Source organism: Rana temporaria, chromosome 1 (genome assembly GCF_905171775.1).
Source record: "Rana temporaria chromosome 1, aRanTem1.1, whole genome shotgun sequence".
NCBI lineage: Eukaryota > Metazoa > Chordata > Amphibia > Anura > Ranidae > Rana > Rana temporaria.
The window spans coordinates 548,692,229-548,719,537 of NC_053489.1; the positions used below are offsets into that span (position 1 = coordinate 548,692,229).

Consider the following 27,309-nt stretch of genomic DNA (forward strand, 5'->3'; position numbering starts at 1 on the left):
ACCCCCTTACATGCCACATTTGGCATATCATTTTTATGGGGGGGAGTGGGGGCTTTGGTAGGAGTGGGACTTCCTGTCCCACTTCCTCCTTCTGCCCAGGGACCACCTTGGCGACTTCTCTTCTCGCCTTAGGTGGCCCCTCCCTTTAGGCGATCTCCAGGGACACTTGAGGCCCCAGGAGATAGCCTGTCCATTCATAGAGCGCAGCGCGACGCGCGCATGCGCAGTAAATGCCTGGCCGTAAAGCCGAAAGCTGTCATGGGCAGGTGCCCACACTATGAATGGAGGCGCCAGCCGGAGAGGGGGGGGGAGGGAGAGGAGCGGAGCTCCGGTCGGCCGCATCACTGGACCGTGGAGCAGGTAAGTGTCTGTTTATTAAAAGGTCAGCAGCTACACTTTTTGTAGATGCTGACTTTTAATAAACATTAAAAGGCTGGAACTTTAATTTATGTTTCATACACTCTCCTCCTAGACACTGCAGCTCAGAAAGCAGTGTTCAGGATGAGATATGGCCATTTGCGGATTGATAAGCTATAGGATTGATGAGCTACAGCAGTGACAAAGCTGATAGTCAAGCTCTCGTTAACATCTTTACATCCAACTGTAGTGAAAGCTGGAATAGCCTGGCAACTTTGCTCTGAAATAAGGACCAGTGCAGCATTGTTGCCACATCATTACAGGAAGCAGGTAGGTCAATCTACACCTGCCTACACTCCCACTATTTAAGGGGACAGGGCTGGGCTAGTACAGAGGACACCCCCCAAGGGGCCCAAGCGGACTGGTTATTCATTAAAGGGGAACACCTGCCTACAAATGGGTGCTGGCTATCAGATTAAATAGCCAGCAGCAGCAAGGATGGGGGACTCTATGAATGTAAATCTTTATGTGTATGACCACCTTTAGACAAGAAGTGACATAAAAGCTTCATTATGCTAATTTAATGTTGTTTTAGATCTTTTTAAATATGCGACCTTTATTATTATAATACCTGGTAATCATATAATGCAGTCATGAGGTTAAGATCTAATTTACAGTTGACTATACATGGTTCGATTTTTGTTCAAACACTGGTAGGGAGATTATGAAAAATCAATCCAGCCGAATGTTCTTTCTCGTCATCACTAGCCAACTAATTTTGTTTGAAAGCCTTTAGAATTTTGTCCAGACCTACTATTTCAATGAAATCTAAAATGTAATAAATAGGTTTCATTGCAATATATACCATCTTCCCTGCCCAGAAAACACATTTACAGTTAAAATTTTGTTAGAGAAAGATTTTCTCTCCTACTTTTTTGAATGTTCTCATAACTACAGTAGAAATTGAATGCCAATTTGACCCCACTAAGAAAGAAAAATGTCTAACAAAATTCCCAGCAGTGCCCCCTAGGTTTATAGCACCGATAGCGCGAGAGCTTCTCCATTTCAAAAATTCTACTGGTGTATGGCCAGCCTAAAAGAGAACTGTGGGATTGAAAAAATCAAACCTACACACTCAGCTAGATGACTGCAGCACTGATCCAAGCTGCAACTGTCCCCTGCCACCTCTAAGCCCAAGAACTGAACAATCAAAGACCGCTAATGGCTCAGTTCTTGGGTCTGCTCTGAGCACAGAGCGGTGACTGTAAGTTACTCTGAGCATCGGGCTGTGGAGGGATCTGGAGTGGCTGGCTTAGGCTCTCAGTAGTGCGCTAAGAGGCTGAGTCAGCTATCAGTCAGGCATATGGACATATACCAACATTATTGTCAGGACCCCTGCAAAGCCTAGACTGGCTCTGTTATGTCAGCTGACAGGGAACTTTAGCCTGTTGTCAGTTAAATCTGGATCACAGGACTGCAGAACTAAGTACACAGGGCCAGATTCACGTAGAATCGTGGCGGCGTAACGTATCCTAGATAAGTTACACCGCCGCAATTTTTCATCTCAAGTGCCTGATTCACCAAGCACTTGCGATGAAAACTACGCCCGCGGCCTCCGGCGCAAGGCAAGCCAATTCAAATGGGCGTGTGCCATTTAAATTAGGCGCGCTCCCGCGCCGGACCTACTGCGCATGCTCCGTTTCCTAACTCCCACCGTGCTTTGCGCGCCGTGACGTAATTTTTTTGAACGGCGATGCGCGTAGCGTACTTCCGTATTCCCGGACGGCTTACGCAAACGACGTTAAAATTTGAATTTCGACGCGGGAACGACGGCCATACTTTAGACAGCAATACACTTGCTGACTAAAGTTAGGGCACCAAAAAAAACGACTAACTTTGCGACAGGAAACTTGACTACGGACGACGTAGCGAACGCGAAAAACCGTTGTGGATCGGCCGTAACTCCTAATTTGCATACCTGACGCTGGTTTACGACGCGAACTCCCCCCAGCGGCGGCCACGGTACTGCATCCTAAGATCCGACAGTGTAAAACAATTACACCTGTCGGATCTTAGGGATATCTATGCGTAACTGATTCTATGAATCAGTCGCATAGATAGAAACAGACATACAACGGCGTATCAGGAGAAACGCCGTCGTATCTCATTTGTGAATCTGGCCCACTGTGTGGCCCACAGGAGAAGTATGCCAAACAAGCTTTGCCCACACTTCTCCATTAATAGAAGGCTTACCCAAGCTGGTTAGCCACGTTTAGGCTAGGTACTGATATTATGTTAGCCACAGTCAGATTATGTAATGATATTGCCTTTATGTTCTTTTAAACTTGACAGACATCCCCTGTTCAAGCATCCAGGTCTGATCTTTTCTGTCTGATAGCAATTGTCTTCCTCAGAGATAAACTGTTACCCAGCATGAGACATGCATGCAAATTCACTCAATGCAAACATGCATGCCTACAAAAGGTAGAAAACCCTCAAAAGAAAGAGAAATATGGAATACAATAAATTATTCAAACCTAGGCAGATATAGTAAATGATTTTTTGGAACCTTAAGGAAATGTAATGATATGAAATGAGTACCAGTATATATCTGCATCGTTCCTCAAATTCTAAGGTGGTTTTAATATGGTCACAGAAAATCAGCTTGGTATTATTGTATCACACAATCATTTTACTCTATATTTTACTACTTTATACTGGCTGGTGTGTAGTACAGATATCTATCTGCAGACTTTTCCCTGTACATGCTTGGCTTCGGAAAAAGTTCTACATTCATCTTCTGAATATGCAGACACTTCAAGATCTTACTGAGAATGATCCCTTAAATTTCACATTTGCTTAAACCTCTAAAAATAACATTAAAGCATGCTCTTAGTTACAAGCCTTCATACTGTAACACAGGACTCTTTTTTCTCATGAGCTCGGGGAGAACCACTAGCTTGATAGAGGATAGGCTACTCGGCGCCACAAGCTTTTTTTGGATACGTTTAACCACAGAGTGATCAGAGCAGAATAAAACAGGATTATTGGCCAATATAAGCAGAAGAAAGGAAAAGCAGTTGTAAGTCTTAACAATAACACAAAGCATAAGAGATGATGGACTGCCTGACTAAGACATATGTAATAGGATTTCTAAGTTGTTAAAATTCCCCAATGTATTCATGTACATCAATTTAATTTCAGAAATATTTGAATGTGTTTTTCTGATGTGTGACCCTGTGCCTTAAAGTATAGTCCTCTTAAAGTGGAACTAAACTCACTGCATCAACTTTTTTCCACCTCCGTGCACGTATGCACTGCCGGCCTCTGCCAGGTCGTAGATAACTGGAAGACATTGGGGGTGTATATGCACAGTCTCCAGGGTGTGAAATATGGTGATGCGGAACAGGGTGGTGTATGTATATATAAACCCTAAAATGTACATCTTGTTTGATCCTTTTTGGTTTGTTAAATATCCCATTAAAATAGGTTTGTTATTACCAGTTGATCCTTACAGACATGGTGTAAGCTGATAACCAAGTGTGCTTTCTGTCTCTGCTGATTGTGTAGCAGGGTGTCAATTTCTTCACCATTCTCAAATGTAGGCACATGCCCCTTCAATACCCAGAGAGTAAAAATTCTTCAGTTTCCTTCCTTCAGGAGTTTAGAGAGGCCACATCTGGTGAGGCAAAGGTAGTTAGGCAAATGGTCTGCAATGAGAGGCCCTCCACTGTCAGAACTGGTGTGCTGACAGCCGGGCAGGAGCCTAGTAGCATGCAGTTTCTCCAGAAGACTTAGCTACTGTGGGGAGCCACTCCCAGATTGCTAACATAAACTCCAGTTCCAGTGGGGTGGCCCTTTATTCGTGGGTCCCTCCAGTTGTTCACTTGTGTAATCAGAGCAACCTTGGACATCATAGTGACACTGTTTATGAGGATAATTTCAAGTAGCTGTTTGTGTTCTGTACTGTTTTACTGATGTAGTGATTCTCAGTTGACAAACTGTAGTTATAGAGTCTTATAGAGACTCTACTATGTAGCCACATGATACCCTGAGTTACAGAGATAGAGCTTGATCTGATCATATGGGATCTCGTGCACTTATTCAACAGGACTGGCCATTTATGGCCCAAATGGGAAAGCAAGGAGGTTAATTCTGCACCTCCCAGTTAAAACCAGTATTCCATTGACAAGATAGTTAACCATGTAGACGCAGTGTACAGCCATGTGGTTACATTAGGGTACCCCAGGGCCCAATTCGTTAGCAGAAAGTAGAGAGCAGTAGAATCCATTCCACAATATGCACTGTAACTGCATGACATGGAAACAGAGATATGCCAAAGGGAAAGTGGTCGAGTAGGAGTGTCCGACTGGGGCGATGCAGATGGATGGCTGAAGGAACAATTTGTGGATGGACTGTTGTCCAACAAAGTCAGAAAAACTTTGCAAGAGAAACCCAATTTGAAGTTCCCCATCCTTTAGGAGTGGTCAAAACAGTGACATACAGTGACAAATAATGCGCTTCAATCATCCTGACACCATAACACCCTTGGTGCCGGGATGATTGAAGCGCCAACACCAGCCATTTCCCTGATAAATTGCCCCAAAAAAGTATTTTCTGGCAGTGCCACTCCCGAGACTAGACTATGGATCCGCCCCTGACCCTCCTCCCATGATAACACCAATTGTAAAGTTTTAGCAAGTAACAAAATGAGAGACAAGATGTGGCCATACAGCCTTTAGATAAAGTAAGAACAAAGATGGCACTGGCCTTGTGGGGAGAAGAGTAGCTGAAAACATAATTGGGGGAGCACTCTGCTTTACTGAGAAACAGTAACTTGTTAGTAGTCCCCTGATATGCTGCCAGCATCTAATCTTTCTACTGCTACAGAGACAAGATGGGGCACCATACACCTGTGTAATGAGGGTGATTACGCCATCTAAGTTACTGAAATGCTCCTGGCCAAAGGCCCTCCTCCAGAATGCATGACTGTCCTCATGATCACCCTTTTTAATACTTTACTGTAACATAAACAGAGTGCAGTTTTTTTCCCTATACACAAGTACAACTCTTCTGCCTGACATCAGCATTACTGTACAGTCTGAACTCAATTTTAACACGAGAATGTTGATCAGCACTTCCAGTTCACTCAACTGTGGGTTCCCTTAGATGGGTGCTCTTATGGGCCCTCCACCAGGCCTACCCTAAAGACATAGCTCCCAACTGTCCCTGATTTTGAGGGACTGTCCCTGATTTGGAACAATGTCCCTCTGTGCCTCATTCCTCCTCATTTGTCCCTCATTTTGGTCTGATCCATGTAGTTGTATATAAAATGCACTTCTTATCTTTTAAAAGGTGTTTCCCAGTGCTAAACCTTTCTTCCAAATTCTAAATTGCTGCATTGTACATTTTTAAAGCCAATATAAAGGAATAGTAGTGGTAAAAAATAGCCCTTGTGGATTTGATTAATCTTTGTTTTGTTAATTCTCCTTTAAGGGGGTGTGGCAGGGGGCATGTCCTATGCCTACATACTGTACGTTTGTTAGTAGGTGTCCCTCATTTCCATGCCGCTTACACACAATCGGTTCGAACCGTTTTCATCAGACGAACCGATCGTGTGTGGACCCCATCGTTTTTTTCCCCATCGGTGAAAAAACCTAGAACCTGTTTTAAAATGATCTGATGGTTAATAAAGAAAAAAAACGATCGTCTGTGGGCAAGTCCATCGGTTAAAAATCTACGCATTCTCAGAATCAAGTCGACGCATGCTCGGAAGTATTAAACTTCATTTTTCTCAGCACATCGTAGGGTTTTACGTCACAGCATTCTGACACAAACGTTTTTTTAACTGATGGTGTGTAGGCAAGACTGATGAAAGTCAGCTTCATCTGATATCTGATGAAAAAAATCCATCGGTCCGTTTTCATTGGATGAACCGATCGTGTGTACAGGGCATTACACTTACGCATTGCTTGGCATACTTGCAAAGTATCTGAATCTAGGTCCACCTAAAAATCTGCTTTCATCTTCCATTCATTTTTTGGCTTATATGAGGTCATAAGTTTTGTAATGTGACATTTTTGAAGTGTGAGGCCTCGTACAGACGAGCGGACCTGTCCGATGAAAACGGTCCGCGGAGCGTTTTCATCGGACATGTCTGCTAGCAAATTTTGGTCTGATGGTTGTACACACCATCAAACCAAAATCCCCGCGGACAGAATACGTGGTGATGTGACGGCGACGATGACACGGCGACGTGCGCGAACCCGGAAGTTCAATGCTTCCACGCATGCATCGAATCACTTCGACGTCATGCGCGGGTTCTCGGGCCAGCGGACATTTCCGATGAGTCGTACTGACCATCAGACATCTCCGGCGGACAGGCTTCCAGCGGACATGTTTCTTAGCATGCTAAGAAACATTTGTCCGCTGGAAACCTGTCCGGTCGGCCCTTTAGGCCCCGTACTCACGACCAAACATGTCTGCTGAAACTGGTCCGCGGACCAGTTTCAGCGGACATGTTCGTTCGTGTGTAGGCAGTAACGGACAGGATTCCAGCAAACAATCGTCGGCCAGACCGTTTTCCAACGAACAACTGTTTCCTGGTCTTGCTTTAAAACAGTCTGCTGGAATCGTGTCCGTCAGACATGTTCGGTCGTCTGTACACAAAAGCAGCGTACAAAAACCCCGCGCATGCTCAGTCCAAATGAGGAGACGGGAGCGCTCGTTCAGGTAAAACTCGCGTTTGTTTGGGATATGGCACATTCGTCATTAGAAACCTTTTATTCTAGCAAGAGAACAATGTCTTAAAAAGGCGCACTAAACCACATTTTCTTGCCTCGTTTTATTAATTCTTCACTTGCTAGAATAACCCCGTTCTCTTGCTGATGCAATTTCAATAGAGTTGTCCCATACTGAAATGTCACATTTCTTGCTTGTGATGTAATCCTTTAATAATGTTTTCTATGCCAGACGTGTGTTTTGGTTGGTGGTCCTCCATAATTTATAGTAGTCATTTTTGTAAAGGAATGTGCATCTTTTTTTGTTTTTTGTTGTTTCTAGTTATGTCACCATTTATATATTTTTTTTTAACATGTTTTTTTCTTTGTTTTTTTTTTTTTTTTTTTTTTGTGTTTCATTTGAGAATATTAAACCATGTTGGCACACCAAATGTCCCCCCCCCCCCCAAGGAGTGTGTCCTTTGTAAATGACCCATTGTATATTTATTAAAGGTTTGCTGCCTAATAATCCCCACAGTATAACAAACAATAGACATGTTTTCAAATGAAAGCAAAAAGCCTTTTATTCAGGCAAATGTCATCACAAAAAATAAACAGAACGGCAGCACTAGAATAGATAGCAAACTATATGCAAACTTGCATTTCCAACATGGTGAAGGATAAACTTCCAAGCCTCAGGAGCCAAACCAAAAAATATGAAGCAGCAGCACAGAAACAAAGGAACCCAAACTGTGGTAGTCCAAACAAGATGTCCTTTATGTGGAAGGAAATGGAAGGCAGAGAATCAACGTTTCCTCCTCTTTCCAGCCTTCCCTCCAGGCAGCCTTCCAGCGGATCTAACACGGGGTCTTGCAGGTGGGGTCGATGTGGCAGCAGGAGGATGGTGTTCCGCAAGCCGGGCCGGGTCACATAGCCCAGTCTCTGGGGTCAGCAGGCCCCTCTGCATCCACCAAAGGACCTGGTTCATCAGGGCCTTTGCCAGTCTTCTCTGGTCCTCCTCCCCTTCATTCAAATCGTGGGCCAATGAGGCACTGAAGGCCTCTGTGGGGTTGAGGGGGGCCCTCATGATGGCGCTTGCCTCCTGTATCATGCGGAGGCTTGCCTCCTCCACAGGCCTCAACTGCCTCCTTCGGCCTGATGGCCTCACCTGGGGGGGAGAAGACTGGCTGGTGGTGGTTCTCCTGGCCGGGGGGACCTGCTGCAGGCCACTGGGCCCAGCCTCCTCCTGGCTGCCACTGACCCCGGCCTCCTCCTGGCTGCCACTGACCCCGGCCTCCTCCTGGCTGACAGACACCTGAGGATCTGCCACCTCCTGGCTGATCTCTTCTTCCTGTGTGGAAAAAAAAGGACATTTTTTACAATTTCGCTAAATAAAACCACACTCATTTTCATGTTTTTCGTTTAGTATTTTCTGTTCATTATTACTTGAATACACTCTACTTCTGACCCCTGCAGTTGTCATCTCTGACACCTATTTGTCTGTACACCTTTTTTTTTGCTTTTTCCCAGCTTGGCTTTTCTTTTACAATATCAAATCATTAATCCACCAAGAATTATTTACGCCAGAAATATAGAGGAAACTACTATACCTCCTCATCGAAGGGTGGCAGATCTGCATCTCTGTCAGCCAGGCCCTCTTCCTCCGACTCTGCAGGGCTGTGGTCATCTGGGGAAGGTCCGCTGGAAGGTAGCATGGAGGAAAGGTTGGAAGAAAGACTCGACATCGTTTTCCTGCCTTCCATTTCGTCCCGCAAAAAAGCCATCTGTTTATAATACCACAGTTTGGGTTCCTTTGCTTGTCTTGCTGCTGCTCCCGATTTTTTGCTTTTATTAGCTTTGTATGCTCTCCTGTATGTGCTTCTGAGGTTGGCAAGTTTATCCTTCACCATGTTGGCAGTGCATCCTGGCACCCATGTTTGCATATAGTTTGCTAGCTCTTCTAGTGCTGCCGCTCGTACATCTTTATTGCAATATAATGCGTGTTTTGAATTCCACAGGATGGGCGTGTCCTGATATTTTAGAAGTAAGGCCTCTATAGCTTCCTTGGTTTGTAGTTGGTCCATTTTACTTTTTGAAATATGATTTTTTTTTTTGAGTCTAGATTCAAAAAACATAAACCAAAGAAAAATAAATATTCAAAAGGATCAGCGTTGACCTTGATATAATATGTGTCTTCAAATTTATTACCTATATCTAATTACAAACACAGTCTCTCTTGTTTAAACAATGATTGGCAGCTCGGCCGCATTGGTTGTACCAAACATTGATTTGCTAGATGCAGAGCCATTGTTAACATTGCAGTAAATATTTTTAATATAGAAAAATAAACAATGCTTACAAATGACAGTATTCATCTAGGCACTCTTTCATGTGTAAATCTCATGCCCCTGACAATGGATGACATAAAAGACACTTCCTAATGACCTCTGTACAACCAACACTTGAACAATACTTTGCCTGATCTGAATACACCATTCAAAAACTTGTCAATGAGGTACAGCATTGTTCACATCTCTATTTTGTGAGGTGTCCAAAAGCATTTGGATACCAAAATAACATTGTGGTACCCCATAGACAGAATAGCTTAAAAAGGGTGCAACCAACAGCCCAAACCCCCATCCCATGTGTCTACATTTTCAAGGCCTCTGCTGATCACATTTTTAATTTCCTTACCTTCCTGTCTCTCGCTCCTCGTTTCTCACGCTCGCCTAATTACCGCGTAAGATGCGTAATCACGGCGTGCACCTTTTAAACACTCCGCGTATTTATTAAACCCCGCCCTCGTCACCTTTGCGAGGCCCCTAATCAATGAGTTTAGGAAATATGGCGTTAACTGTGTATGTTCTGTATGCGCTCGAAGATTCTCCGCGTAACCGACGTAAACACGTTGTTTGCATTCTCTACACTCCGCGTATGTATTAAACGCCGCCCTCTTCTCCGCCCATGGCGTAAGAATTCATCTTTTCCACGCCCATAATCTCTGTGGGAAAGGAAAGATGGCGATGTCACACGAGCGGGCACGATGCTCTCATGCCACAAGTGAAGGGACAGAGGCAGGGACGTCCCGATCAAGGCCAAGAAGATACAAAGCCACTAATATGCGGTTCCAGGAAATGGTGGAGTTAGTTTACATCATGCGAAAGAAGGACTATGATGGTGAATTAGGGCCATACAAGACCCCTAACCGCCGAAAGGCACATATTATGGACAAGGTGGCGAGGAGAATGCAGAGGATGTTTGGGATCACCAGGTCCAAGGAACAGCTGAGGAAACGATGGTCAGACTTAAAATTGAGGGAGCCACATCAGATGAAGAAAATACTTAAAATTCTGCGTAAAAGTAAGTAAATATATATTGGGGTTGGGGGGGGGGGGGTGGGTGATTGTCTGCAATAATGTGTTGCCATGTATATTTCACCATCTGCCTCCTTGGCCTGCTTGTAATTTTAAAGACATGTTGTCATTTATTTTTTATGACATAAATACCTACATATTTACAAATAGTGTTCTTAGTAAACCACGTAACATCACATAGTTTCTCAGAAAGGCTCGGTTATTCCAGGAACAACACACCTGGACATGGCTCACTGGCCAAAAACTTTGTTTGTAAACATTGTGTAAAAGCTAGTTCTAGAAAATAAAATTATGAGAATGGGAAAGGCAAACAGACAGGATTCATTCTAAAAACAGTGGTAATAAAGCAGATGTTTTCACATCTGCAATGCAGAGCACCTGTGTCTCCCCAAACAAAAAAAGGGTTTTGGTAGGGTCTCCCAGAAATACTGTTTAGGGGGGACATCCATGTGTGTCACTTTGCTAAAAAGGGGCAGGATCAGAGCTTGCCATATAGAAGTAATTGCAAAATGTAGGTTTGGTGAAAGATAAAAGTAACTAAATGAAAGCATCTTCTAAGCAATGTGTGCGATTTATGCTCTCCAATATCTGTGTGCTGATGAGTCTACATTTTTTTTTGTTTATTTCAGGGGAAAGAAGTCGCCAGCATTTGGAGGAGGCAGAGAGGGCCAGACAAGGCCAAAATCTGCCATCTCAACATGTGGAGGAGGAGGAGGATGTGGAAGGAGAAGAGGATGTGGAAGGAGAAGAGGATGTGGAAGGAGAAGAGGATGTGGAAGGAGAAGAGGATGTGGAAGGAGAAGAGGATGTGGAAGGAGAGGAGGAAGGAAGAAAGGAGGAAGGAAGAGAGGAGGAAGAAGTAATTTTGGACTTAGAATTTATAGCAGATGAAGGGCAAGTGGCGGAAGAACAATTTGGCGAATTGAAAGAAGGTGGATTGATGGATGAAGGAGGAGTCCAAGATGATGGGGAAGTGGTGGAAGAAGGAGGAGTGATAGAAGATGATGGGGAGGTGGTGGAAGAAGGAGGAGTGATAGAAGATGTCGAAGAGGTGGAAAGGAGAAGCCCATCAGGTCAGTGTCACCCTAGCTTGATTAAAAAAAACATATGTAGATAGGCCTCATCGAAAAATAATGTTGTAAATGACCATTTTTTTTTTTTTTTTAGGGGAGGAGGATGGTGTGCCAATATTTTCACGTGCAAGTGCTGCTATAATTATTCAACAGGTAATGGAGTGCAGCACTGAAATGCACAATATGCGTGAAAGGATGGTTGTCATGGAAGAGAATTTAACAAATGTCCTTTTGGAATGCTGCACGGAAATGGACAATATGCGGCAAAGAATGATGGTCATCGAATCTAATTTTAAAAATATTATTGACATGATGGGCCGTGTCAAAGACTGAAACACCCCCCGCCCATCCCCCGCCCCCACAAACATTTTTACTGTTTTAATAATGAATACGCCAAAATTTGAAGATACACACACAGTGTGCCAACATGTGCTATCTGCCATAACAGAATATCTAGTGTCTGTGCTTTGTGGGTCCAACCCCCTCCTCCATCCTCAAGTAGTTGAGAGGAAGGGTTTGCTCCCACAGAACACAGACATTGATCACCCATGATGTCAGATAGCACATGTGGCCATTTGTCTGTTGAACCAATGACATTTGGCGAGTTTGCACTGAATGTGTGTATCTTCAAATTTTGGCGTGTTCCAGTGTGAAAGCACACCATGACTGACTGCTGTTGTGAGTTTTTATATTTTTTTAATTGTATTTTGTTACTTTTTGACCATGTTGAACATTTTTGGATACTATAAAGTTTAGACCATAAAGAATAAACAACGCCAAAAAATTAAAAAGATATATATATAGAATTATAAATCTCTCTAATCACTGAATTTAGTGAAGTCGAGATTTGACTCCTAAATCTCAACAACAAATTTTATTATTGAAAAACACACCAAAAAAAAAAAAAATTGTTAAAAAAATATTGGTTTTTGTGCATAAAAAATATGCCGAAAATAAAAAATACTAAGGCGGTAAACACCCCACCAAAAATATTCTATATATATATATATATGTAAACAATAAATCTAACTATATTTGAGAAACAAAAATGTGAACTTGTTAAAAAATGTATAATCTGCATAATATTTTTGGTTGAATTACCTGAAAAAAATAAAAAAAAATAAAACATTTTTGTAGACTCCTAAGTACAAAAGCAGGGAGTAATGAAAAAAATATAAAATAATTTTTGGGGTCATGAACAAGCAAAAATTAAAAAACTTGACCTCAAAATTTACAAATGGAGTTGCTTCTTATTTCTAGACTCAATACCCTGTTTGTAGATGAGTGAATACTGTGCAAAATGTGGTTATTTACTAAAAGTGGAGAAATCAATTATGCATTAAAATTGAAGAAGTTAGTTAGAGAACCAGGAAGACAGATAAAAAGAGAAAAAGCATTAATGACAAACAACTGTATAAAGTCCAATGGTCTAATTATTTATTATTTGAGAGATTATTCCTTTCTTTGGGGGCCGAATTAGAAAGAAATATGATCTGGCATAGCAATGGCCCCCCGACCCATGAAGTACTCAACATATTTGTCGCGTACCTCACGAGCTGATTGGGGGGCCAAGCCAGCGCGACCAGTGTCCAGCCCGGGAAGGGGATCTGAGGGTAGTCTTGCCTCAGAACCGATGTCGGGTAGGTACGTCTGGGAGTGCCTGCGTAAAAAGTTGTGCAAAATGCAGCAGGCAAATACAACGGTGTCCAATTTATATTCCGCCAGATGTATCGATGTCCTGAACAGGCGGAACCGGTTGGTGAGTATCCCAAAGGCATTCTCGACTACCCTCCGAGCCCTGGCCAACCGAAAATTAAACACACTCCTCTCTGAGGTGAGGGTCCTCTGGGGAAAAGGCCGCATGAGGTGAGGACCAAGCCCGAAAGCCTCGTCCGCTAGGAACACAAACGGAAGTCCTTCCACATTATCTTCATCTGGTGGCAATGCCAGACCACCAGCTTGGAGACGATCATAGAAATCAGTCCGTGCGAACACTCCCCCATCAGACATCCGGCCGTTCTTCCCCACGTCCACATATAGAAACTCATACTGTGCCGACACCACCGCCATCAACACAATACTATGATAACCCTTGTAATTATAATAGTAGGACCCCGAGTGGGGTGGGGGCACAATGCGGACGTGTTTCCCATCTATTGCTCCACCGCAGTTTGGAAAATCCCACCGCTGGGCAAATTGGGAAGCCACAGACTGCCATTCCTGTGGTGTGGAGGGTAGCTGTGGGGACAAACAAAAAAAGAGATTTAGTACTTTGGAATAAAAACATCCTACAAGCATCCTTGTGACACTTCAAAGTATTAAAATTGCATTCGAAAAATGTGCATGGAGAATTTGGGAAATGAAATATATAGGGCCACTTCATTAAGAGACTCCACAGCCCTCTGATGGGGACAATTAAAGTTTGAAGGGGGGGGGGGACACAAAAACCAAAAAGTCCTGTTTTAAAAAATGGCAAGGTGGGTTTGTCCCTAGGATAGCATGCTGGACAGGTTAATATTGGGTAAGGGACAAATATGCAGGTAGGCCAAGAAAAAAACATGTAAAGCTGATATCAACATGCATAGGGAGAAAAGGGAACGTTAGTTAAACACACAGCATATCTGGGAAATTAAAAATAAAGTTAGTTAGCAACATTATTACAGCCAGGAAACTTACCTTAATATACTCCTCATGCATAACTTTGATGATGGCAGCACACGTGTCCGGTATGATGACCCCAAGCGCCTGCGGAGAGATGCCTGTCGAGAACTTGAGGTCCTGCAGGCTCCTCCCAGTCGCCAGGTACCGCAACGTGGCAATAAGCCTCTGCTCGGCCGTGATGGCTTGGCGCATCACAGTGTCCTGCCTCGTGATATAGGGGGACAGAAGTTCCAGCAGACTGTTGAATACGGGGTCCGTCATGCGGAGAAAATTCCTAAAGTCATTAGGATTATTCTCCTGGAGTTCCCTAAGCAGAGGCATATGTGAGAACTGGTCACGCTGGCGCAACCAATTCTTGGTCCAGAAACGCCTCCGCCCCCTGTTTCTGGCCAAAGTACTGGAAAAATTAACATATCCAGCAGCCATCCCATAAACAGCACCAACTCGCGAAAATTGACGCTGCTGCTCCATCATGGCTTCAAACCGGCCGGCTGGTCAGTCAAGAACACACTCAAACAGAAAGCACTCGCAAATCCAGCACTACCTGCGACAAACGCGTGACAAACAGATACGAGCGCACAGGATGCAACTGCTAAAGCAGAAACAACCTGCTAGCCTATAGCCGAATGACAACTACGTTACCGCAAGCACACGCACTGAACCCGTGAATACACGCTGTCAAAGCCTGGAGACCGAGAAGCGCGAATCAGCTCTAACCAAACCTTCACTAACACGAGCAAACCCGTAACTAGCAAAAGAGGAACAGAGGGCGGCGCCATTAAGTTTGGTCTTCCCCTTTATAGTGACGTCGTACGTAGTTTACGTGCACGCGTTCCGGTACGACGGTAATTTGGTCCGCTGGTGTGTACAAGCCAGCGGAACCAAACAAAAATCAGCCTTGTACGCCGGAAACTGTCGGGCAGACAGTTTCCAGCGCACAGATCCGGTCGTGAGTACAAGGCCTCACACGACCGAACATGTCTGCTGAAACTGGTCCGACGGACAAGTTTCAGTGGACATGTTCGGTCGTGTGTACGAGGCCTCAGAGTTTTCTTGTAAAATGTGATAGGGGAGGGATCAGTATGCACCAAAAGTGTGTAATGTAATTTATAGATGAAGCTTTCACAGATATAATGTGATTATCCTTTCTACTACTATTATGGCCAGAACATTTCTCACTTGATTTTTGCTGATTTCTTTATAAGGATGTATTCACCTTGCGCTAGCTACTGCAATCTCAGTGGAAAATACAATAAGATAAAATAATAATAACAGCACATCAAATTTCTGAGTATAGACGTGGCACAATCCTAACCCAAATGTTATTCAATGTACGTTGTATCAGATGGAGTTTGTTCTCAGTACAACACTGTGATATATGGGCAGTGTGCTGCTGTGGCAAGGCAAGTGAATTACGTATTAGTAGAATGTCAGTACTACAATTTAATTCCAAGAGTCACCTCATAAATATGATGTTTTTCCTGTTTCAAATATTTGCATAAAACACATTACATGTTCCTCTCATATAGACATAACATCTTACGCGGGGTAAGAAAACACTGTATTATTTTTATGCCAGTTAAAACTAATGTTATATGTCTCAGCATTTATATTGGTGCTCATTTAACAGCTCAGCATATAGTCAGTCATATACATTATTAGCAGTCATATCATTCATTATACACACATACTTATAGCAAACCTTTTCATCAGTTAAAAAAAGTGTAAACCAGCCTTTGTAATATAAAACCATGTGTTAATGTGTTTTCATTTGCCGCGGCCAGGGCAGGACTTAGGGTGGTGGGGGCCCCTGGGCTTGAGTGTTGAAGGGGCCCCATAGGAGCCGAGAATTGGGGGGGATCGAAGTTGTTGAGCGGGGGGGGGGGGCGAATTGAAGTTGTTGAGCGGGGGGGAGCGCATTAAAGTTGTTGAGCGGGGGGGGGATTTTGCAGTTGTTGAGGGGGGGAGTGCCTCTCACCTGTGCCAACAGCCGGGGCCACAGACTGTCATTAGCCCGGCTGTCGGCTTTCTTCCCTTCAGCAGCCACAGTCCTCCACACACCACTCCGGTTCCTCCTGCTTCCGTGCTGCCTCCTCTTGCAGTGCGGGAAAATTAACCCTTTTGCGGGACTGCGGGAAGAAGCTGTCTGTGCGGGAAAGTCCCACAGAATCCGTGCGTGTTGGGAGGTATGCGCAGGGCCGCCATCAGGAATTTTGGGGCCCCTTGCACAGCTTAAGGCATGGGCCCCCTGAAGCAGAGAACCTAGGGGGGGTGGGGGTGCTGCCGCCTGAAATTGAGAAGCGTGGGGGCTGCCGCAAATTGAGAAGCGGGGGGGCCTTTACAAAAAAAAGAAGAAATAAAGAAGAAAACAAATATATATAAATATATGTAGCCATCCGGGGCCCTGGGGACCTCTGGGCCTTTTAATAAAAAGAAAAAATAAACCTCTGGGCCCTTTAATAATAATAAAAAAAAACATTTATAAAAAATACATAAAAAAAGGGAGGTTGCCAAACCCGGGGGCCCTGGGGACCTCTGGGCCCCTGGGAACCTCTGGGCCTTTTAATAAAAAATAAAAAAATAAACAAAAATAAAAAAATAAACATTTATTAAAAAAATAAAAAAGGGGGGGTTGCCACATGGGGCCCTGGGGACCTCTGAGCCCTTTAATAAAAACATATATATATATATATATATATATATATATATATATATATATATAAAAAAATGTAATTTTTTTTATAAAAAAATAAAAAAGGTGGGTTGCCATTCGGGGGCCCTGGGGACCTCTGGGCCCTTTAATAATAATAATAATATATATATATATATATATATATATATATATATATATATATATACATATATATATATTATATATATAAAAATAAAAAATATATAAAAAAAAACATTTTTTTACAAAAAATAAATAAAAAAAAGGGGGGTTGCCGTCCGGGGCCCTGGGGGCCTCCGGGCCCCTGGGGACCTCCGGACCCCTAAAAAAAAAAAAAAAAAAAAAAATTTTTTTTTTTTTTTTAAAGGGGGCCCCCTATTGGGTGGGGCCCCTGGGCTTGAGCCCAGTCAAGGCCAATGGTAAGTCCGGCCCTGGCCGCGGCGAGATCTCTTAGGCCCCGTACACACGGTCGGTTTGGTCCTATGAGAATGAACCGAAGTTCATTTTCATCGGACCAAACCGACCGTGTGTATAGGCTATCGGTCTGTTTTCCTTCGGTCTAAAATTGTAAAACATGCTTCAAAACCGAACCGATGGACCGCTGCCCCATCGGACCAAACCGATGGTTAGTACAGAAAAGCATCGGTTCAAAACACGCGCATGCTCAGAATCAAGTCGACGCATGCTTGGAAGCATTGAACTTTGTTTTATTCAGCACGTCGTGTGTTTGACGTCACCGCGTTCTGACCCGATCGGATTTTGGACTGACGGTGTGTACACATATCAGGCCGTACGGCCACTTCAGAGGTGAACCGATGAAAACGATCCGTCGGACAATTCTCATCAGTTTTGCCCGACCGTGTGTGGTGGGCCTTAGAAGTGGTGATGGGTACCTGTCAAAAACAGGTACCCGCTCCCTCCCCCGAAAGGTGCTAAATGTGGGGGGGGGGGGGAGGAGGCAGATAAGCAGAGCTTCCACTTTTGGGTGGAACTCCACTTTAAAATGCCCTCATTGGACCCCACCAGCCTGAATAACTTAAGACCAATCTCCTTGCTTCCATTTACCTCTAAACTTTTAGAACACCTAGAGCTAGATTCACGTAGACTTTACGTTGGCGTATCTATTGATACGCCGCGTAAGTTGAAAGATGCGCCGACGTATCTATGCGTGCTATTCAGGGAACTAGATACGCCTGAATTCCTGCTTCATCCGACCGACGTAAGTCTTAGTACGCCGTCGTATCTAGGGTGCATATTTACGCTGGCCGCTAGGGGCGCCTTCCGTAGATTTATGCATAGAATATGTAAATGAGCTAGATACGCCGATTCACGAACGTACTTGTGCCAGCTACGCCGTTTACCTAAGGCTTACGTCCGGCGTAACGTTACCCCTGCTATATGAGGCGCAGCCAATGTTAAGGTATGGACGTCGGAACAGCTGTCGAATTTTACGTAGTTTACGTAAGTGGTACGTGAATGGGGCTGTGCGTAGGTTACGTTCACGTCGAGAGCATTGAGCCAACGTTTCTTCGGGAGTATTTGCGACGTGATTCTGAGCATGCGCTTGCATGCGCCGTTCGTTCGGGAAAGTCATTTACATGGGGTCACGGCTAATTTGTATACAACACGCCCACTACCTTCCACATTTGAATTAGGCGGGCTTACGCCGGCACATTTACACTACGCCGGCGCAACGTACGGCGCAAGATCTTTCAGAATACTGTCCTGGGCTCCCTGATTTACGTTGGCGTAGCGCATATGAGATGCGCTACGCCGGCCAAAAGATGCGCTGAGCTACCTGAATCTAGCTCATAGTCTACAACCATCTGAGTCCTGTCTCACTGACAAAACCTCCTTGACTGCTTACAGTCTGGCTTTTGCTTGCATCACTCCACAGAAACAGTTCTACGAAAATTACACTAACAGTTTACTAACTGGTAAATCCAATGGCCACTACCCCATACTCATACTACAGTGGAACCTTGGTTTACGAGTAACGCGGTTAACTAACATTTTGAAAGACGAGCAACCTTTAAAAAAAAATTCTGACTCGGTTTGTGTGTGATGTCTCTCAAAATAAACAGAATCCAAGCTAATGGGGTGTGCAGTATGGCATTTGGCCTGAGGTGCGGGGGCGTCGGAGCTGAGTAGAGCCGAGCGGAGCCGTTCGGAAATACTCGAAAATACTCAGTTCTTAAGTTTTTCTGAGCCTTTCTGAGGTCAGCTGAGCTGTCTCCAATCATTTCTTTTTTTTTTTTTTCTAAAGTGTATTTTGTGCGTGTACTCGAGAGAGGAGCCGGACTGCAGGAGTTGGGAGTAGGCAAGCCTCCCCCAGAGGCAATCTGCCACCTTTCTCCATGCCCCGGGTGGCAATGGCAGGTGTGTGAGGGGGTCCTCCAAAAACACAGCCCGCCCTACCTGCTCCGCTTTGAAGCCCAACGGGGCAGAGGGACTCCCTATAAGGGAGTGAGAGGATTAGCCCGCTCAACCAGCCCCGTTAGTCCTTCGCCTCTCTTTTTAGAGACCGCGTGGTCAAAGTGCGTGATGTTAACCCAATTTCGAGTGCGTGTAAGTGTGGTGGTTTTTGTGGGAGGGGGGTGGGCGTACTAAGCGCAGGCTTACCTCGCATAGCACACCCACCGGGAGCCGGGCTGAGACCACCAAACTCAATTCACATGTAGCCGAGACCGGGATCCGAACCCCTAGCTGCAGAGGTGAATGGCTTGTCAGCGCAGTGCCAATCGCGTTGAGCCACCGCAGCTCCCGTCTCCAATCATTTCAGATGCTCTCCTGTGCCCCCCACCTCTGGCCACATGTGGTATTGCATGCCATTGAAGTCAATGCGGAACAAATTATTTTCGTTTACAATGACTAATATGGGGAAACTCTCTTTGATATGCAAGTGCTTTGGATTACGAGAATTCTCCTGGAACGGATTATGCTCATGTAGCACTACCCCCGGAGGAGCTGCTGAGTATTGTTTGGGTATGTACTCTGGCTATCAACCCCTGAAACTGGCTCGAACCCTCCCTTGGCACAACTGGTATTGGTAAGGATTGTGGACCCCACTGGCTGCTGGGGAACACAATTTTATCACACCACAGTAAATTTGCAAATAAATTGTTACCTTGTGTTGTACTGGTCCCAGAGGATAATAGATAGACTGCACCCAGGTTTGCACTTAACCAATTGTTACCTTGTGTTGTACTGGTGCCACAGGATAATAGATAGACTGCACACAGGTTTGCACTTAACCAAGGAAACTTTACTTGGTAAAAGAATTAAAGTAAAAGAACAGAAGTAAAAAACAGGTAGTGGACTACTTACAGGGCCCTGTAAGAGTCAATAATGATAATAAATAAATACAGGTTTGATTATTGTATTTAACACAGACCTGCGTAAGTACACAGCAAAGGGGTTCCCTCAGTAGGGTATATCCAATACTGAAGCACCTCTTCACCAGGCCTCACCCAGCTCTCACCGACAGCAACACTGTGCAACTTAGTATAACCAAATACCTTAAATAAAAGAGTGTATATATTGACAACTCACTCTTCCTATCAGGCAGGTATTTTTGCTAGCATACGGTGGTGCACAATAAGTCATTTGTAATCCAAAAAGGAACAGATAAAATTGGTAAAAGATGTCTGGGTAGTTAAGGCCTATTAGAAACTCACACGCCAATTCCCCTGCTGCTCAGTCACTGCCGGATGACAAGTATCCTGCACGTGGCGTGTTGGCCTTCAAGTAACTACCGTGTTTCCCCGAAAATAAGACCTGTCTTATATTAATTTTAGTCACAAAAAACACACTAGGGCTTATTTTCAGGGTAAGGCTTATTTATTTACGGTATGGTCAAGTGTAAATGATGGAAATAAAATCTAACTTTTTTTGACATATTATAAAAATGTCTAATCTGTAATTTGATGCCTTTTGGAGATTTTTCCATCTTTCCTTGGCTTTGTTATGCACATTAATACAAATTTTTACCTGGGGTTCCCAAACTTTCGATCCCCACTGTGTATATATATATATATATATATAAATATATATACACACACACACACTATAAATTCCTAACCTGCTCATTTTGGGGTGTGTAATAGTGGGGAAGATATTTTCTGACTGTATGGCTGCTTGTGTGTGAAGCATGGAATTCAAAAGACTTCCTTCTTCCTCCACAATACTCAACCAGCTTCGTGCTTCTCTCTCTGATTCTCCACCTCAGAGATGGTGAATCAGAAAGTGAGAATTCTGTCACAGATCGCCAGTGAGGTGCTGAGATCACACCTTCATAAACTGTGACAGTCAGTTACAGATTCTCACTGTGCTGAGATGATCAGTGGAGAACATGTTCTCAGCTGATTACCTCAGCTTCATAAACTGTGTATGACCTGAGATCAGCGGTGAGAATCGGGATCGCCGCTGATCTCACTTTCATAAAAGGACACCAAATTGTAGTGTAGCGCTACCCCCGAAGGAGCCGCTGTTTGATTTGGGACCGGCCTACTAAATTAACCTGGCAGTGTCTAGGGGTGTAACTGTGAGAATAGCAGCAGTGAGTGGAGGTCCAGACATTCAATAAAGAGTTTTCAATGCTTTATTGCCCAGGCCAAACACGGCCAACATCAACACACATTGGGAAGGTCAAGGTTGATGAAGGAAGAAAAAGAACCATGCTGTATCAGACCTGGATATAGAACGGAGCAATCAACACTGCTCTGTATAGAACCAACTTTGCTACACGTCGCCACTCTGCTTGGAGTGGGTAAAGTGCCCCCGGACAGACCCCTATGATAGGCCTGGCAGCCAGAGCGCCACTTCTGGATACTACTGGGAGAAACAGGTCTCTCTCACAGACCCGACTCTGGGGCCCCTGCCACGGGCCAATTTCAACAGAAGACTTGGGTGAATAAGGAAAAGAGAATCCTCCCAGTAGACTTTTCTATAAAGAGTTCCCGGATGACAGCAAGCATACCTGTCAGTGGTCCGGACACCCGATCCCAGACTGGGATTCTGTCAACAGGCTTTGGAACCCAGTGAAACGCTGAGGTCCCTTCTCTCATCAGGATGAGGTTCGATGCGGAGGTCAGCTCTGGCCAGGTGGGCCGCGCCGGCGGGGTCCATGGATGTGCGTACCCTGAAGGTGGGTACCGCACCTGGAACAGGGACCACGCGAAGACTCCCAAACACATGACCCCTGTCCCAGATATATCCTCCCCCAGCATGCCTTGCATAAACTCCTCCAATTGGCTGCTGGGGAAGAATTGCTCCGCCAGAACCCCTCTGGCGCCAACTGCTGGCCAGAGGTGGCATTGCCCCCCTTTCCGCAGACTGACCCAGTGGACTTTCTGGAAACGACAGAAGTCCCCAAATTTAAGTAAACACTGAATGGGAGCAAGGTAACTCTCCAACTCCCACTAACTTTAGGCGTAGTGCCCATGCTGAAAGCAAGGGGGCGCTACAGTAGATTTAATCATATATAAAGCAATTTGTCTTTATTTAACCACTAGCCGACCGCGCACCGCCGTTCTACGTCGGCAGGTCGGCTTGGCTGGGTGAGAGCACGTAGTATAACGTCCTCTCTCTCAGCCGCCACTAGGGGCGCGCGCGCGCCCCCCGCTCGCCCCCGACTCCCGTGCGTGTGCCCGGCGGGCGCGATCGCCGCCGGGCACACGCGATCGCTCGGTACAGAGCGGGGACCGGGAGCTGTGTGTGTAATCAGTGTTTCCCCTAGTGAGGCCACCCCCCCCACAGTAAGAACACACCCAGGCATACTTAACCCCTTCCCCGCCCCCTAGTGTTAACCCCTTCACTGCCAGTGGCATTTTTATAGTAATCCAATGCATTTTTATAGCACTGATCGCTATAAAAATGCCAATGGTCCCAAAAATGTGTCAAAAGTGTCCGAAGTGTCCACCATAATGTCGCAATACCGAAAAAAAATCGCTGATCGCCGCCATTACTAGTAAAAAATATATATTAATAAAAATGACATAAAAATACCCCCTATTTTGTAAACGCTATAACTTTTGCGCAAACCAATCAATAAACGCTTATTGCGATTTTTTTTTACGAAAAATATGTAGAAGAATACGTATCGGCCTAAACTGAGGAAAAAAAATGTTTTTTTATATATTTTTGGGGGATATTTATTACAGCAAAAAGTAAAAAATATTTATTTTTTTCAAAATTGTCGCTCTATTTTTGTTTATAGCGCAAAAAATAAAAAACGCAGAGGTGATCAAATACCACCAAAAGAAAGCTCTATTTGTAGGGAAAAAAGGACGCCAATTTTGTTTGGGAGCCACGTCGCACGACTGCGCAATTGTCTGTTAAAGCGACGCAGTCCCTAATCGCAAAAAGTACTCTTTGGGCAGCAATATGGTCCGGGGGGTAAGTGGTTAAAGGAGTATCTAAACCCAAGAACAAATTCTTGCTAAAGTGCATCTTAGATGTCCATAGATATGGTGGGTAAATTAAGCCTGCCATACATGGATCAAAATTTGGCCAGTTCAGCTGGGAATCGGTGGATCGACTTGTGTAAAACAAGCCTGTTGGGTTTTTCCAGAATGGTCAGTGCTGCCAGCTATGCTGATGATTCTGCCAGGAACATAGTTCCAGGCAGATGATTCTGCCAGAAACATAGTTCCTGTGCTGTGACAACGCTCACTCACCTTACTGTATCAGAACAGCAGAAATGGGACAGGACTACTGAGACCTCCCCCTGTTCTACTGTCCATAGCACAGATGGGTGGGGTCCTGTAGTCCTCAGAAAAATATAACTGGTCACAGTAAAGTACAATCAGAAAGCACGAGAACTTATCAGCTGCCAAGATTTCTGGCAAGATCAACTTTTCTTTTATTTTTTTAACAGATATAGCAAAACGCTTTTGATGATATATTTAAAAGAAGAAAGGGAGCACATAAAAAAGTTCATTACTACAAAAAAGTTTACATATTCTTTAGTGGGATGAAATATGCTGACCCGAAAAAAATATAAAAAATGAGAACTCTTTAAGATCATGCAAAATTTTTAATATATTGTTTTCACACAAACAATATACTGTATTTACTAATTTATAAAAAAATAGAGAGAAAAATGTGCATTGTCATTTTCATATACGCATTGTATTCCTTCTAATAGCTATAATAGTTTCTATTGTACAGTACATATTACAATCTACAGTGTCTGCATTTAATATGCAACATTGTGCCGCATAAAGGGGTGTAAATGCCAAATGTATCAACTTAAAATGATTTCTATAATTTAAGAATGGAGAAATTACCTGATTCTTCTGTAAAATTCCTGTCTGGCCTTTAGACCTCTGGGTAGATGAGTACTGTACAGAGTGAGGTACAGTGCTAGAGAGTAGTACTGGGATGGGGGGAGTGAGCTAACTTCACTTACATAGAGAGAGAGAGAGACATAAATGTAGCTTTGTTTCCTTAGCAGTGACAAGTTCTCCTTTGCTGCCAGCTTTGGCCCAGAGGTAACTGTGAATAACAGACTGCTTTTACCACGTAAAATCCTTAGGACATCTATGATCAATTCACTTCCAGAACTAAACACAGCTTTCCTTTATACAGTCTGAAATTAATAAAATTATTTTTGGGAAATTATTCACATAAAAAGTAACATCCTTGTAATTTGCAAATGTCAATATGCAGATAAACATTTGCAATCAAACAATAACAATTGTGCTTCAGTGTGAAAATAATGTGTACCTGTCAGCTAACCTGGAAACTTTAAAACTGTGAGTATAAGGATAGTGTAGGGCCCTTTAAATAGTAACAACAGCAATGTCCAATGTGCAGGCCTGATAGTCTTCACCGGCAGTTGGAGCTCATTAGATTATATCCAATAAGGAACAATGTTGAATTAACAGACTGACTGGCTTAAAAAGGCTAATGATGCTCCTTGAAATTGTTATAGGTAGAGGTGTCTGTGTACAGTGTTTAAATGGAAGTGCAGTAAAGTGTTCCCAAGGTAAAGGTGTCTGTACACAGTGTTCCAATAAAGTAACCAGGGAAAGATTGCAGAAGATGGGCTATTGCCCTCTCACCAATGACTGGACCATACTAGATGCCTTGCAGACAGCGACCCGGGAAGAGACATCCGTCACTGAAGCCGCCAGAGATGACTCAAAAGCCTCGTACACACGGCCGGTTTTCCCGACGGGAAAACTGCGAGGAGAGCTTTTGGCTGGGAATTCCAGGTTTCCAGAGTTTTTTAAATGGGACAAAAAGAGAGAACCAGCTCTCTTTTTTCCCGCCAGGAAAACCAGCGAATTTTTGCCCAGCGTTTTTTGGCAGTTTTCCTATGGGAGCATACACACGGCCGGGATTCCAGACCAAAGCTCCATCGCAGTTTTCCTGTTGGGAAAACCTCTCGTGTGTAGGGGGAAAGACTGACCAAGCAGGTTCTCGGCTTTCCCCTCGGGATTTCCGACGGGAACTTTTCCCGTCGGAAATCCCGCACGTGTGTACGTGGGCAATAGGCGCGGAGCATGGACGAACCTGGTGTCGAGCTGCTGAGTTGATGCCGTGTAGATGTCTGACGAACAGCAAGCAGAGTTAGGCCCTCCAAGGCCGGGCTGGAATCACTTGAACACTGTGTGGTAGGCCTCAACCTCTCTCTCCACATCACTGAGAGGTATGCATTATGCAAGGCTCAGGAAGAAGAGAGCATGGGGCAGATCTCCTTGCTCCTATAGTCTCTCCCAGAAGTTCCCTGTATGGTAGCATGGATCCCAGGAATGTGTAGACCGGTGTATGATTATGCAGTGGAATCGCTGGTCAGAAAGACTATTAGTCCCACAATCCATTGGGTTGGGCTTACAAATTTTGATGATGTCCCTGGCGCCCAGTATTAAAGGGAATAGATGATGAATGACAGGAAAAACACACAATATTGCCATTCTAGTCCACCATTGCTACATCCACCCCACTTGAAAGTCTTTGGTCACCGAAGAAAGAACAAGACCTGTGAGATCAATTTACTGTATCATAAGACAGTAAACAATTAGTTACTGTATTTTTCACTCCATCAGACACACTTTTTCCACCCCCAAAAATGGGGGGCAATGTCTCTGCGTCTTATGGAGCGAATACTGACCAGGACTGCCCCCCCCCGCCATGTTACATAATGGCAGACGAGAAAGAAGGAGAGACATCCCAGGTCTCCCATGAGTGCCTGGCGATCTCCAGCCTGGGCCTGTCACTCAACCACAGACCGAAGACCGTACAGTAATTGTACACAAGAGGCGGGATTTATGATTTCTCCAATCACAAGCAGGGGGCAGGATTGTGCTCCTCCAGACATTCCCAGCCAGGACAAGTACTGTCAGTGAGTAAAGCAGTGATGTGGCGGCTTTTTTTGGGGGCATCAGATTGGCCCGAGGAGTGGCTGTGTCAGTTTCATTCCGGTACACTGTATTGTCCTGGAATGAATGTGCCCGGGACAGACCTGCAAAATGCGGGTCAACCTGGGACATGTGGTCACCCTACCTGACAGTCATGGCAATATATGAAAAACATACTGACAACCATGACAACACCATCACAACACCTGAGAAAAAAAAGTGGACAAAATACACTCTTTGTGGGGGTAAGTGGGCAAAATATTTGTATATCACACTGGCAATTGTGGTATTACATGGGCAATAAACAGGCAATCATGAAAATGTATGGGAAATAAACATGTAATTGTGAAAGCTCATAGGAAACAAATTACAGGCCACAAACATGCAACCATGACAACCATGGCAATTCGTGGCAACCAATCATGACAATACATGGGTGCACAATGAGCAATTATGACAGCAAGTGGTCAAAATATGGGCAATTGTTAAAATATGTTTACAAGTTGTAAAATCCCTGTTTTTGAGAAAAATTATTCTGATGTTTGTGTGACCATAAATAAATCTAATTACTCGTAAGCGGACCCCTCCCTACCTGACATGACCAGTTTTGAATGAACATGCAAAAAAGAAGGCACAAAGAAGAACACGAGGAGTTTCAGCATAATTGTACCATTGAGAAGATTTAGGAAGTTATCTAAGAGGAGAGCAAGGCCCCTTTCACACTGGGGTGGGAGGTGCGGTGGCGGTATAGCACCGCTAAAAATAGCGGCACTATACCGTCGGAATTGCAGAGGCGCATTACGGGCGGTATTACTGCGGTGTCCCATTGTTTTCAATGGGAAGGAGCGGTGAAGGAGCGGTATACACGCCGCTCCTCTCACCGCTCCAAAGATGCTGCTTGCAGGAGATTTTTTCTCTTCCGCCAGCACATCGCCTCAGTGTGAAAGCCCTCGGGCTTTCACATTGAGAATGCTGGGCAGGAGTTTTTCAGCTGGTATTTAGGCGCTATTTTTGGCGCTAAACCGCCTGAAAAACTCCTCAGTGAGAAAGGGGCTTAACTGAAATAAGTCAGATGGCTCATGAGATCAT

The 27,309-nt window shown here is 44.3% G+C and overlaps 1 protein-coding gene across 1 annotated transcript in view; it reads right to left on the reverse strand.

Annotated features, from left to right (window-relative positions):
* The window catches only part of SCRG1 (stimulator of chondrogenesis 1), an 83,011-nt gene extending 58,768 nt beyond the window's left edge, over window positions 1–24,243 (reverse strand). The window contains exon 1 of the mRNA XM_040333401.1: window positions 24,145–24,243. The gene's annotated coding sequence lies outside the window, so the exon portion shown is untranslated. The remainder of the gene's footprint in view (window positions 1–24,144) is intronic.
* Window positions 24,244–27,309: the final 3,066 nt, after the last annotated feature.